This window comes from Cyprinodon variegatus, unplaced genomic scaffold, assembly GCF_000732505.1.
Source record: "Cyprinodon variegatus isolate N-32 unplaced genomic scaffold, C_variegatus-1.0 Scaffold213, whole genome shotgun sequence".
Classification (NCBI taxonomy): domain Eukaryota; kingdom Metazoa; phylum Chordata; class Actinopteri; order Cyprinodontiformes; family Cyprinodontidae; genus Cyprinodon; species Cyprinodon variegatus.
Window position 1 is genome coordinate 534,927 of NW_015150666.1, and position 13,683 is coordinate 548,609.

Genomic DNA, 13,683 nt, shown 5'->3' on the forward strand with positions numbered 1-13,683 from the left:
GAGTGAAGGTGCAGGAAAGAGAGGCTAGAAAAAGGAGACAGACAGGAGGGATGTAGGGTAGAGACTGAGATTACAATGACAAAAGGGAAAACAGCTGGAGATGGTGCTGCTCAGAAATTCTTCACTTTGGTGCGCTAAAATGTTTGCTTTAGGACTCAAACAAAGTTTTTTTTTTTCATGAGTCAGAGGGAATCATCCATGGTGAGGCTGCGGCAGAAACACTAATGAGCACTCAGAGGAAACTGCATAAATTGTTCCTCTTTTCCAAAGCATGTCATGACTTTTTCCTCAGGAGACATTTTTTCTCTAATATCAAATTTTACAAACATCCAAGTAAAGCCGGAACGGAGAGAGAAACTTATAAAAAAAATAAGTTATCTGAACTCAAAATATAATAAATATATGACAATACATTAAGGATAGCGAAGAGTCTCTTGCTGACAAATCAAAAGTCAGTCGTGTAAGACTGTTGCCACTTTCAGTCTTTATCTTAGGAGCTTTCATCTCATTGTTTGGGTTTTATTGGTGTGCTTTGACAATTTTAGTTCCCTCTATGCTCTTAAAAGCCTAAATTTTCTCTCCTTTTCAGCTCTGAAAAAAATAAATAAATAAAAAGCTGCACTCAGCACCAAATAGCAGAGGCACAGGCACAGTGATTGGGCTGAGAAGGCAACAGGGCATTTTAAAGCTGAGCGGTCAAATTTAGTTCAGAGCAAAATGGGACAAGAATGAGACTTGGAGAGACTGACGAGAATTCAGAAAGAAAAAGTCTCATTGGTATGGTTAAAGTTTCAGCCAAACTACCCCTGCAGACTCGTTTAAGAACCAACTGTAGAAAATATAGTAGTTCACTGAGAAAAATGAAACAATAGATTGAAAGACTGGAACAGGTTCATGGTTTGATACCAAACAGGAATCTGGTAAATGATTATCAGAAAAGCCAGACAGAATCATGGAATTAAAGAAAAGAAATAAAATCGGATGTGAAATGTGATTTTTTTTAAAGGAATCTGGGTCTTTACAAACAGCAAACTTTGTTTTGCCTTTTAAAATGATGTGCAGTGGAAGGAAAATTGTATTTCTCACTCCAGCTCCATTTGTAAACCCCCTGCCTGTGCAGCAAAGATCTCCTAGCAAAAAAACAAATGCATATTTATTGTAGCCTATGTAGCCCCATGTTGAGACAGAAGGTCCTTCAAAAATAAACAATGAACTTAAAAGTATTTAGAAAAATATACACTTTTAAAATCCCATCTGAGGAGTTTTGAAGTTAAAGAGGAGCTGAAAAAGCCTGTGATGGAAGATTCTGATGTAGTTACATTGTTTTCAGAGGTTGTATAAGGCTTGAGACTGAAGCATACATTGACCTTCCAGGTTTAAATCTGGAAACTGGAAGGCAGTGTATTTTTTAGCACCTTTTCTTTTTCTCAAACAACTTAGAAAAAATGGATGCTGGTGGATGCAGCATCACTGAAGTACCTGTAGTATGTATCTTGGGGCCGTTGTTGGGCTGTGATGCTGCTGCAGAAACACACCAAATATCATGATGCATTTCCCTGTCAGAGGCGGGATGCTCTAATTAGATGTTATCAGACTGTTTCGATTGGCATATTTACATGACACATTTAGTCTTATTTATCAATTTATTCCATTACTTAATGTATGTCCATTTAAAGTGCACAATAAATTTCATTAATTTTTTCTTTTTTGTCTAAATGAAGTCTGTCATTGTACACCAGGAGTCTTTAGTTTTAGCCTCCGAGGCCCAGTTTCCTGCACCACTTTAATTCAGTTCAATTTTACTTCAGTTCATGTAATCAGCTTAAATTCACAACACAGCATCTCAAGGTAGTTTACAGAGACAATTCAGTCAAATCATACTAATAGTTCGGTTAAAAGTTTTCTATCTAAGGAAACCCAGCTGATTGTATCACGTCATTGACTTTGCCTGGGTGAGCATGTGATGACAGGAGGCAGTTGCCTGTATTGTACTGTATTGACTCTGCAGCAATTATTTAGATGTGTCTCTTCCACACACCTGAATCAATTCACTGCATTTACTCCTCCTTATGCAGGCAGGCTCTCCAGAATCCTTTTAATGACCTGATTATTCGACTCAGGGGTGTTGAACCAGAAACAGAGTTTTGACATTATTCTACTCCCGGACCTAGTTTCAAAAATGTTCATTTACAGACCTGCAACAGGCCAGGTTTGTGTGGATGAAAAACAAATTTGGAAAAAAAAAAAAAAAAAAAATACTTCTGCATTTAGATCTGAGTTTGTTCTGGTAATCAGTCATTCATTTGAATAAAATGTGTTAAAGCAGACAGGGAGCTGATGGTTGCATCTTGGCTGCCGCAACCTGCATGGAGTGAAAGCAAGGCATCCAGTGCAGTGAAGCACCATCCAAAAGCTTGGAATATATTAGTTAAAGGTATAGCGGGGGATTTTCTTTCCTCGTGGATCATCAGAATAAGTGGTCCTCATAATTGTCAATCATTTCGGTGATATGTTTACGTAAGGCCGTCGTACGTGTTTGTCCCGTTAGCTATATTTTCCTGCGCATGCGCACTTTCAGGTGTATATGTGTGGTGAGCTATGGTTTCAGACAGTCATTGAAGCTGGCCTTTCTCACTGTGGGTCTTTGAAAATGGCTGAGAGTTGTAAGAAAAAAAGTGTCTATGAGGTGTCTGAGAAGAAGAGAAAGGCCTTAGAAGAGAGAAACAAGACCAGATGCTATCAGGAGTAGCAGTGTACGCCAGTGTACCCCGTCAGTGTGAAAGTTTTTGCGAGATTTTTTCACACGATGGCGTACACTGAAAGCACAGGTCGGGCTTCCTACTGATGCCTCGGTTGCAAAATTTTTACTCGACAGGTAAAACTTGGCATGCTATTTGGAGAAGTCTGACAGTGGAACAATTGCAAATCTTCATTTGGAAGGCAAGCTAGTATGAGCAATGCAAACAGCAACTTTTAAACAGACTCACACATATTTAATAGGCATTTTCCATTGGGATGGGGTACAGGGTTGTGCATGTGCATTTTTTTTTTTAAAGTGGAGAAGGCTGGTCTTTTCAAAAATTTGAGAAAATCCTCCTCTATAACTTCAATAATATTGAATGGTCAATTACAGTGACTGGTGAGCAAGTCTTACATATAAATGTTTCTTTTTCATTGAATTGGGTTGAAAAGGTTTAAAGAAAATTTTACAAATTGTAAAAATTCCTGCAAAAAAAGATATTTTGCTGTTCCCTTAAACCGGCTTCAAAATACCTCTACACCTATTTAGCAGCTGAATTTAGCAGCACTTGGCTGCCTGAAAAATTCAGTTATCTGCCTGTCTCTCACAAATACTACTGTGCCAGTACAAGGTCTCTCTGGGTGCAGGAGGTTAAGAAAACAAAAAAAAACTCCAGATGCTCTGGGATTTACACTTTAAACTCTGTTCTTAAAGCTGTAATATCTTCATTTTGTAAGGTTAGTGTGTGACATGTTTTTAGAGCGTCGGTTTCTAAGTGTGTGTGCGTCTGTGCATCTTTGAAATCTTGTCAGCAGCTGTCTGTGCTGTCAGTCATCTTCAGCGCAGCGGATTCAATACGTGCTCGGACGAGCACCTTTGCTCCCCCTGCACAGAGGCAGCAGGTGGTTGACTGCTGACGGGCAAAACCCAGCAACCACAAGCAGTGTGGTATAACGGTTCAAGGGGAGATAAACACTCAGGCGAGGCAGAAGGCTGCGGTATTGACAGAAATAGCTCCTTCGGTGCATGAATAAGACTCCGAATGAAAAAAAAAATTGATTTTATGGAGGTTCACTACAGCGATATGTTGCCCTGTCCCTTCACACATAAACATTTGCTGCCACCTGTAAACTATTTTTATTAAGGCAGTGAATCACTTTATGGGTGCTCATGCTTCTCTTATGCCGATAAGAGGATATGAGGCAAAACAAAGAGCGTGAAAAGATGCAGACTGAGAAAAAAAAAATCCTTTATGATTTGCTTTTATGAGAAAATCTAAACAACATACCGAAAACTGCTGCCTTCATCAGTAAGCGAATTCTTGCTTTTTTCTGAGCACACAAGCTAGTAAGTTGTAGGTTTAACTTTTACTGCCCTTGCTCATCTTCCAATTGTAGCTCTTCCTCCTCTCTTTGTTTCTCCTAGGGGGGTTTGCCTGCATGTCATGAAGGTGACTGAAGATGCTGGTGAGGTTATCAAGTCAAGGATTTCACCAAGTCACTGTACCTTTTGGTATTCATACCACACTGCCCTCTCCTAAGGCGAGAGAGAGGTTCATCTCCTGCATACTGACTCACCAAGAAAAAAAAATCCTCCTTTTGTCATTTTTATATTGCAGAGTAACCTGCTCACCTCTATGCTGTGATTTTCTTATACTCTCTCTTCCTATTTCCCAGCTTTCTTTCTGTCCTTTTCTTGCTCATTCCTTTTTATGTTGACTCTCTTGCTGGCCCTTCACGTGGGGCTCTTTGCTGATGTGCACATCGCTAATTGTGTCAGAACAGATGCTGTCAGATGTTAACGCCTGATGAAACGACCGCAAGGGCGAGGAGAAGATTTGTCAGAGGGTCAAACAGGGTCGCTTTCACAGCAACGTCCTGCTGCTTCTTAAGCTCTCCAAGTCGGTTGGGTTCATGAAATTATGGAAAAAATGTATTCAATGCCCTGAACTACAGGCTTTACAAAAGTACTTTAACATTATGGTAACACATTTAATAGAAAACTGAGTCATAGATCAACACAAATTGGAACATAATTGTCATGTGGAAGGAAAAAGAAATGTTTTCCTTTTTTGTGCAAAATAAATTTAAAGTGTGATGTCCTCCTTTTTAGCCTCCTTTACTGTACCTCTGAATAAAATCCAAATGTATCAAAAGGAATCTGTAAATAGTCCTGCTTTCTGTAAATTAACTACAGGTTAGTTCAAAAAACAAACTGAACATTATTATTGAGAGAGAAAGTAACTTTTTAGTGATGGATAACGTTCATAAGCTGATTTAAGTTATATCTCAAGCTTTGAACGTTTCTAAAATATAATCCAAAAACTGTACAACTGCAAATTTGCAAAGAAATTATCATCTACCTAATCTTATAGGAAGAGATCAGAAAAGCAAGCATGATATGCATATTAACTCTGAAAGAGTTTCAGAGATCTATAAATCAGGTGGACAATTACTAATAATGCACTTGAAAAATAAATAACATTTTAAGAAAGAATCCAAGATAAGAGCCCTTGTTAAGCTTTGAAAAGTTTTTTTTTGCATATTTGAACACTGGACATTATCCTGACCACAACATGGAGGTGGGAGCATCTGCTTTCCATTCCCATCTGCTGTGAGAATGGGAATTTCTTCAGCAGGGACAGGGAATCTGGTCAGAGTCCGATCGTGAAAGAGAGCCGGTTGGAGGCTAAAAAAGAATGTAACTCTCAAGCTTTGAGTTGTCGTACAAAACTCCGATGACGACACGCAAGTCTGACCAAGCCCTACAGTTAGATAGAACTTTGGACTCCTGCAATAAAAAGCTATAGCAGTTTTAAACACTGTTAATATATTAAATCTAACTCTGGAACTTGCATTTATGTTTCTCTGACTTTTCTATTTTATTTTTTTCTGCTAATCTTTTCCTTCTGTTCTTGTAGAATAGATTTTTTGAAATTTCATTCATCCTGAATAGAGCAGAGTGTGGGTGGTACTGGTCAAGTTAAAATAATTCAGATTTTCATTACCAGGCATACAGGGTCCAATCTATATCAGCTTATTTTGCAAATAATAATGGGCAGCAATTATATCCTTTTAGTATGCATAGCTAACAGAGACACGTGTCTATTTAGCATAGCTAAATAGACACAAAAAATATATTATATACAAATACATGCCTGACTTTTAACTCCCCCAACCAAAAAACAAACAGAGAAAAACAGTCCTACTTTTCATTGACTTTTGTTGATATAGATTAAGCATCCATAAAAAGACCAAATATGCCCAAATTTTCAAAATGTCTGCATGTCTTAAAAAACGCTCAAACTTCAACAGTTTCAGATTTGAGATATCACTTTGCAGGGAGTAAATGTTTACATTTGCACCATTTGGTCATTGGAATATGATCAGGATAATGATGAAGCCACATACAGACACCAAACAGTTGTTAAAGACCTGCTCTGTTAAAGGTGTGGTACAAGTTTGAGTATATTTTAGGAAGCCTAAACCTTCTGAAGATCGGGGCCCATGGGTTTGGTTAATCTTGTCTGAGAGGCCACAGAACCAGCAAAACTATTCTTATCATGGTGCTCTTTGTGATGCTTATTTCTTATATCTCCTATTAACTCCACTTAGTCTTATTTACTACCTCCCTCCCTTCTCGTTTACACCCTCATTTGTGCTCTTTATTCGCTAGAATCTTAGTATACAACTTATCTGTTTATAGATGTTAACAAGAGGAGTTTTATTTTTTTATAACTGCTTAAAAGGTTTCTGTTGATGTCTGAGCATAAAAATACAATGCCCAATTAGATCCTGCAGTCAAACAAGCTCTATAGGCAACTCTTTTCTCGTTAATCAGGTGAGATCCCATATTTTATAGCAGGCACTAATAAATAATGTATGGAATTGCTGAAAGTGCTCAAGCTGCTATAAAAGTGTTGGGGAGGACAGCTGAAACCACAGAGGTTATGCTCTTCCTGCTACAGACACCATGCAGAATTCACATATTGTCTCAACCCTCAAAAACTGATATATCTCAATGGAGTAAAGACCCTTGCATTTTTGTGTTTAAAACAAAATGTCCAGGTAATTAAATAATGTTGGGATTCACATGTCCAACCATTTAAACACGTTGGGATCAGTTGTAGACACACTTGTACTGCACCATAAAGCAAATGGGAAGTGTGTTTAAGCTGTTTTATTGTTGCAGAGGTAGGGGATAAGGCGCACATAATCAAAAAGCATGATAATAAAGAGACAAACTTTAAAAGTTAAGAAATATGTGTTAGGTAATTCCCTTACAATTGATTTCGTTTTCGCATGTAATATTCTATAATGGGAAAATGGGTTATTTTTAATTTTAAAAGAATACCGCTTTTTAAAATTTTTCTTTCTCCTTGACAAGTGTTGGAGATAAAATGTCAATGATAAAGCGAGTCATGTCCCTATGACGTCACATCCTTGCCACAGTGTTATGTCACCTTATTAAATACAAAAAAGGCTAATCGCCACAATATTTGGAGCTACAAATAAAAACAATGCAATAAATGAACAGTAAGCAAGAGGTTATCTTTTCTTCCATCATTCTCATATCATGCAGATCTTGTCTCATTCAGTTTTCTTGTTACTGCCTCATACTTCTTTCATGAGGAACTTTCTAATCTAAAACAACCTAAGGCTGGAAGTCTATGCTCATAAACCACAACCATAATACAGCAAAACAACTTATAACTACTTAAAATAACTATCTAGAAATATAAACTAAAGGTCACCAATCAGTTCTAAAAACATCTTTAGGTGAACCATTGTTGATCCCTGGGGAACCACTGAACCAGATTAGCACCTTACAAGGAGTTTTCAATCATTCTCTTTAATTTTATCTGAGTCTATAGCCTCATACCATTTATAGCCAATGGTCTGTCTTACATTTTGATGATTAGCTTGGTTTATGTAACAATTCTGGTCCTCATCTTTAGTAAAAAGCGATCTTTGTACCATGATAACAGTCCACACAACATTTCCCGGTAGAAGGTAAAATCGGGGACATTTCCGGTGACAGCTTTAGCCGGGGAAAGGTGGTCCACAACTGGGACTGTCTCCGTAAATCAGGGACGTCTGGTCACCATATCTTCAATATGAAAAAAGCTTTTTATTTCAACTGCTGGTTTTTAAATATGATAGTTCTGAACTGAGTCATCAGTTATTAATCAGGTTTTACCAACGATTTGAATTAACTGTTTATGAACTATAACTTTCAGTTGTTGTCATTTAATATATTCATAATCTAGCATAGAAAACACATATGATGGAAGTGTGACACAGGCTGATAGTTTTTTAATGTGTCACATCTGTTAAGGAACAACAAAGCTTCAATAATTCCTTATCAGCTTCTTAAAAAGAGTCTTATTTCTATTCAGAGTAAGTTAACCCACCACCCAAAACCTGGCAAATTGGGAGAATTATTGCCTCAGCCCTTCAGATCATTCATTTCAGGTTTTCCAGCCTCTTTAATACCTAAAGGTGGAAGCAATCCAGCACCAGGCAAGAGACTGGATACCTCTCAGGAGCTGAGTGACTTTGTGGCTTAGTGCTGTAATAAATGCCACCTGTGCAATAAGACCAGTCTGAAATGTTATTTCTATTAAATATTAGTGAGCAGTGTCATTAGAAAAGCAGAAAGGATTTGCAATGACAGCTCCTCAGCTCTGAAATGGCATGAATAACGCATGGTGAAGCTCATTATACCCAGAGATCACCAATTTTATGTGGAGACCAGTGGTGGCTGCTGATCTGATATAGGGGGTCCTCAATGCAAATATTGAAACACATAAAACACATTACTACAGGAGGTCCTAATAGCTGTTGTGAAGCACTCTGAAATTATAAACTCCAGACACCAAGGCAAGAGTTCAGCACAAATTACTGTTCTGATCGAATGATCACTTTTCCCTTTGGACCAAGCATTGAGCATTCAGGTTCACCGCCCATGCTCCATAGACCCCTAGGAAGGTTAGGCTCACTGGAAGTGACGTATTTTGGTGTGTTGTCCAATCAGGGTTTGCCTCTCTCACTGCTTACCTCAATGGACCAAGGCTCGAACCTCAACAGGGATCTTTCATAGAGGCTGACAGGTAGCGTCCTGCTATGTCAGAGTGGAAGGGAGAGCACTTTTCAGAGCCGAATAAAAGCTTATTAATGGCAACATACTCCTGAAATCAGGGACATTTTAGTGCAATTTAATGACTACATTTATGAAGTTTCCTAGGCATATTTTACCAATAATTTTAGGAAATTTACAGGGGAGGTTTTGCCTTCCTGGCATTCAAAAGGAAATCGCCACTGGTGGAGACAATAGGTAAGGATCTTCCATCCACATGGGACATTCAAATGATCAAAAGTGGGTTTATATGGCAAAGCATTAAATCTTGTGGAGCTTGTTGCCAATGGACTATAGAGCAGTTGTTGTTCTTTACAGTGACAAATTATTTGTCAGGGCAACACGAAATGTTCTGCTGCATTGTTTTAAGAATAAAGGTTTGGTGGAGGAGCAATAATGGTGTTCGGCTGTTTTTAAGTTGGGCCTAGGTTGTTGACAAAAACCTTAGGAGCCAATATGTCAAGATACACACTACTGGTAAAAAAAAGTTTAAACATTTTTTTTCCGGATTTTAATTGAAAATCTGTCATGTTAGTGTTTCGTTATGCTTTGTAATGAAAGCACTGTACAAATAGACATGGAGTTTACTGTAAGATGAAACCCTGGTCAACAAAGCACCCAATAGAGAACACTGCATGATGCTGCAAAATGCGATGGTCCCTGTTTTGGTACAGAGTGTCTCTTGTTCGGTAAACGTCAACGACCCTGGATTCAGCAAAACTGCACCTGAATATCACACTTTCCCTTCTATGTCCACAGTTGATCTCACACACTATGGCATCTTCATTTTCCCTAATCGATCACCTAAAAAGGTTCTACAAGATGAACCAAATTTGACTTCCTAAATTACTTCTTTTAATCTTCAGCTGTTTGATGCTGCTGTTTCATGAACCAGGCAAGCCTCCTTTTTTATTTTAGAGTTTGAACAAAAGGTGTTCTTGCTCCAATTCATTCTGTCAATCCTACAGTTTTTAGTCTTTTCTACAGAGCTGAAACTAAGACTTGCATACCACCTCTACTAATAAGCTGTGGTTAAAACTGTTGTCATGTGAGCTGCCAAACACACAAGCTGTAAACTTCCAGAAAGTTGTCCTCCAAATAGGATGTAGCTTTGAGTCTGCAACATCCCCTCCCTATCTGAGATTCTTAGTGGGTTTTTGATGGGGAGGAAATAGTTCTCACTAACACTTTCTCTCTTTGTAATTTCCCCACTGGATATTCCTACACTCTTAGTTGCTATAATGGTCTGTCTCTGTTCCATTATTAATTGCCCCTTTCTTGCAATAGTTGTCATAACTTGTGTACTCCTAAAATGATGCTCACAGGGTTTGCTTCCACAATGGTTCAATGCTGCACTTACTGTATAGATACAGAGGGGTTGTATGAAATTAAGGACTGTTAGTGCCTGTAAGAATTAATAGCGCCAGCTTTCAGGACTATGCTCAGACTTCTCTGCAGTAAAAAAGCTTTAAATTGTTAACCCAGTTTGTATTTCATAACATTTTTTTAATCTATTTTCTTTAGTTTTGGCTGACTTGACCATTTTTTTTAAACCTCTCACACCTCAGAGCTTACCTCTGAAGCATTTAAAGATATCCGTTGGATTTAAGCAAATTCAACTGACACAAATAACCCCCACCCAAAAAATAAACAATTAATAAATAGCAATAAGCCAAGGTTGCCCTTTGTCACCGATTCTGTTCATAACTTTTATGGACAGAATTTCTAAGCACAGCCAAGGTGTTAAGGGGATCTGTCTTGTCCTTAGGATTACATCTCTGTTATTCGCAGATGATGTGGTTCTGTTGGCTTCATCAGGGCGTGATCTACAGCTCTCACTGGAGTGGTTTGCAGCCGAGTGTGAAGCGGCCGGGATGAGGATCAGTGCCTCCAAATCCGAGACCATGGTTTTGGGCCGGAAAATGGTAGAGTGCCTTCTCCGGATTGGGGAGGATGTACTGCCCCTAGTGGAGGAGTTTAAGTATCTTGGGGTCTTGTTCACGAATGAGGGGAAGATGGAGCGGGAGATCGATAGGCGGATTGGTGCGGCGTCTGCTGTGAAGCAAGTCAGTAGGAGTACACCAGATACAGCACTGGGACTTGCTCAACAGCCGATACCGTCCTGTGATGTCACAACCCGGTAGATGGCAGTACTGTTCTTTGACAAACATGAACGTCTCCGGTAAAGCACATTCAAATGAAATACGTCCTAATCAGAAACACTGATTTTTTTATTGAAAAGTATGTAATAATTTCATACTAAATATATTTTTAGAATTTTTTATTCTGAATGTAACCGGACTTTTCCTTTAATACAGCTGCTGCTTTCACCACCTTTACTGCTCATTTGTCCTCTTGGCCATTGTTTGACTTTTCAGTTTTCACCATTTCACGTCTGACTTATTTTTCGTCTAAAATGGCCCAATCAATCACATGATGTGTTACATCAATCATGCGTGAGTACACTCATTGCTATCACTCTCTTCTCCTCTCTTCCATTTCTGTAATGTTGCATTGACCTTTCAAAACATAAACGCCCTAAACATTATTTCAGTTTCTTAGAAAAAAAATAAGTCAGATGATATTGCAAAAGAAGCTAAATGATAGCATAAAAGAGCATTTTTCACTTTTTCACATTGTTCTTGTGATCGACTTAACAATTAATTTAATTACCTGTACAGAGGTAAAATGCTACAACCGTGGGCAATGCAGAATAAGCTGAAGATGTGGGGGGATGGTTGGCACAAGAGGAGTTAGTATAGACTTCCGTTCAGATGTTTGCGAATACTTATTGGTATAAAAGTCATATTGATTGTGGGCTTTTAAAGGTGCATGTTTTCCATTTTTCAAAGTAAAATAACATACAACTTCAATTTATTTTTTTCACAACTAGAACTGGTTGTACACATTTACTGTGGATTTAAAGCAGATTTTATTATATGAGAGAATAGACCATTTAAATGTTAAAGGGAAGACTGTTCCAGAGCCATGGCAAATGTTCAGTTCCCTCAAGTTTTCAACCGTGATCTGGGCACAACCAAAGTTGCCCAATTGTCTGATATCTTTGATTGAAGTGAGACATGAGCCGACAGAAGCTTGAAAAGATAGAAGGGAGCTAACCCGTTAAAGCCATCAGCAAAATTTTAAAATGAATCCAATAGCTGACTGGAAGCCAGTGCAGGTTGCAGAGAAGCCAACAAAGAAGTCATGTGTTCAGGCCTTCTCATACCTGTGAGCCAATGAGCTGCAGTGTTCTGAACCAGCTGCAGGCAATGAAAGAAGGCCTGATCGATAAGGAGTTACAATAACTCAAACAACATGTAATGAATGCCATGCTCTAGAGCAACACGAGGCAGATAGGGCTTAACTTTATTAAACAGATGTTGCTGGAAAAAGCCAGATTTAACAACTGAGCTGATTTGCTTGTTAATTTTAAAAAGCTGCCCAAAACAACACCAAGGTTTCAAGCTGATAAATGACAGTTAGGCTTAGCATGCCTAAGCCAGTGACCTCAAATGGGTGTTAAAGTACCACATTCATAATCCACAGAGAATCATAATTATATTTCTAGGCTTAAATATAAATAAACAATATAAAGCAAGCAATGTCTTTATCATATAACATTTATAATAATTCTGTTTTCCAGAAATTTATTCTCTGCTTTGAACACGGCATACAGTAGATAAATGGTATTTCCCTGGGTCTAAGTGTTCAATAATAGTAATAAAGTAAAGAAACACTACGTGCAGGTGACAGAAAGAGGAGACAGAAATAAAACACCAACAAAGAGGACAAAGTCCAATTAAATGGTTATTAATAACTAACCAGAATTTCCAATTTATCCCATTCTATATCCTATTGATCAGAGTGAAATTTTCATTTAAAGTTTGAAATAAGCAGCAGGCAGCCTCTGAGGAAAGCACTGAGCCTCAGATCAATAGCCAGTTGATTAGAACTAAATAAGTGCAGTCACAGAAATTCAAAAATTGGACTTCAGCGCTTGGTGAGGGACTGCTGTGAATCAGATCTAAAAATGCCAAAGGGGTGATACGAACACAAGGAAAGAAGAGGAAAATGAAAGATGGAAGGGTTAGAGACAAAGGTAGGGGGATGAATGTTGGTCTCTATTATCCTTTATCTTGTTCTAATCTCTACCTTTTCAAAAACTGTTATCTGCACTTCTCTTTCAGTGACCTTTTACTCAGAAACTGGGTCAAGACTGCGCTAATTTAACTCGTTGACTCTGTGTGCCAGGGCAATGTGGGAACAACGGCTCCACATCATCTCCTCTGAATGTCACCCACCTGCTGGCTTTCCACCTCTGAGGTCATAAGCTGCCCAGCAGCCCATTTAAGACTGCACCTGCTGCAAAGCATCGATTGATTCTCCCCAGCTGTTGGTTCGCTGCCGAGTCTCTTAGATACACAAGATGTGCACAGACTACAGGAAGGAGGGGAATGAATGAAGATGTACAGGAGGTGGAGATGCAGAATCGAACAACACGACTAAATGCCCCTCTGGGACAGTATCATAGTGTTAACTTGTGCACATGGCTGAAACTCTCGGAGCAGATTCTGGCCAGCGCTTCTAGGCCCTTTGGTGTCACCTTGTGTTTTGGTGGAGGACCGATGATTAATGGGCCGCGGCCTGGGGGAAAGCTGGCTCGTTTCCCCCCTGCTCCGCTGCTGTTTCATTCCTTTGTGCGTGTGCGAGCCATAACTTGTGTGAATAAGATGGCTGAACCATAATCAGGGAGCAAGCAGAAAACAACTGTGAAACTGCTACATTCATTAAAAAGTTCACAC

The 13,683-nt window shown here is 38.8% G+C and overlaps 1 protein-coding gene across 3 annotated transcripts in view; it reads right to left on the bottom strand.

The window, feature by feature from the left end:
* Positions 1 to 13,683, bottom strand: part of grik4 (glutamate receptor, ionotropic, kainate 4) — a 461,142-nt gene that overhangs the window by 20,335 nt on the left and 427,124 nt on the right. The window lies entirely within an intron of this gene.